The sequence below is a fragment of the Plasmopara halstedii genome, assembly GCF_900000015.1.
Source record: "Plasmopara halstedii genome assembly, contig: Scaffold_292, whole genome shotgun sequence".
Lineage (NCBI taxonomy): Eukaryota > Oomycota > Peronosporomycetes > Peronosporales > Peronosporaceae > Plasmopara > Plasmopara halstedii.
Genome location: NW_020187213.1, coordinates 1155702 through 1155932, shown reverse-complemented (window position 1 = coordinate 1155932; position 231 = coordinate 1155702).

Sequence of the window (231 nt, the reverse complement as noted above, 5' to 3'; positions counted from 1 at the left end):
AGCCGTGGGACGCACTCAATACGCCTCGTTCGCACCAGTGACGAATGTCTCCTCAAATCCGTCATGTTGTAAGCATCTATTTCCAAAATTAGGTGTATTTTCAACCTCCTAGCATATAAGAGTGGAGTTTGTTGCTCCGTCCGGAGCACATTCAAAAATATGACGGTCTCAGCTTCTCTTGTCCGGTGGGAATTATACTCGATATCGCTGCCTTCAAACGGCTAGCTGCTT